This window comes from Amphimedon queenslandica, unplaced genomic scaffold (assembly GCF_000090795.2).
Source record: "Amphimedon queenslandica unplaced genomic scaffold, v1.1 AMPQUscaffold_2993_Cont25008, whole genome shotgun sequence".
NCBI classification, from domain to species: domain Eukaryota; kingdom Metazoa; phylum Porifera; class Demospongiae; order Haplosclerida; family Niphatidae; genus Amphimedon; species Amphimedon queenslandica.
The window spans coordinates 522-1,360 of record NW_003556675.1 but is presented as its reverse complement, the minus strand read 5'-3'; the positions used below and the strand labels follow the sequence as shown (position 1 = coordinate 1,360).

At 30.6% G+C, this 839-nt stretch overlaps 1 long non-coding RNA gene across 1 annotated transcript; it reads left to right on the top strand.

The window, feature by feature from the left end:
• Nucleotides 1-225: 225 nt before the first annotated feature.
• On the top strand, nucleotides 226-574 carry LOC109593072 (uncharacterized). The gene is made up of 2 exons (XR_002190714.1): nucleotides 226-295; nucleotides 362-574. It is a non-coding gene; the product is annotated as an uncharacterized LOC109593072 (long non-coding RNA).
• The last annotated feature ends 265 nt before the right edge of the window (nucleotides 575-839 follow it).

Below are 839 nucleotides of genomic sequence, written 5' to 3'. Positions count from 1 at the left end.
TGAAATTCGGCTGATGACCCTGTACTGTAAGTACAGGGACTTTGGCCCGATTTTGGTGCAATTTAAAAGTTTGTAAAAATTAAATTTTGATCAGAATTAGCTCAAGCTTGCTACACAACATAAATGTATATGTATCAGAAAGAATAATTATTAAAATAGAAAAATCTCACCTGACCATTTTGAAGGGGTTTTTAGAAGACAGTGTTGTTTATTTTGTGTTTGTTTTAGGGTGGATCAGTCATTACTGCTGAAATGGCTCAGAATGAAAGAACTGTTCACACCAACTTCTTCAATGGTACATCCATTGATAATGAATACTCTTGTGTATAGTATAACCTTTCTTTCTGTTTCTCTCATTTAGACTTTGATGATATTTTTAACGATGAAGACTTGGACTAATAAAAAGAATTAATATTTGCATTATTCAGCACTGTTTTATTGTACAAAATTAGATCAATTTGTGTGTGGAAATTACTGAAATTATTTAGGAATGACATCACTAACTCATAATTAACATAACAATTTTAATGATTATTAACATTGTGTTTTACAGTATAGCTATATTCAAATGCAATCTTCACTAGTAGCATCTGTTGATGCTTGAATCTCATCATAAATAACTTCACTCTCTCCAATCTTTCCCCAGAGTATTCACTGAATCACTAACCAATGAAGCAGAGCTGCAAAATTTTTGGAAATTCTTTAAGGAAGGAGTAAGGCCAAACAAACAAACTGAGTATTACATTCAATACAGAAATAATAAATTACCACACTCTTAATACTGAAATTGAAGTGGACATACATGTATTAACAATTACTATGATTTTGTTCACTGTTTA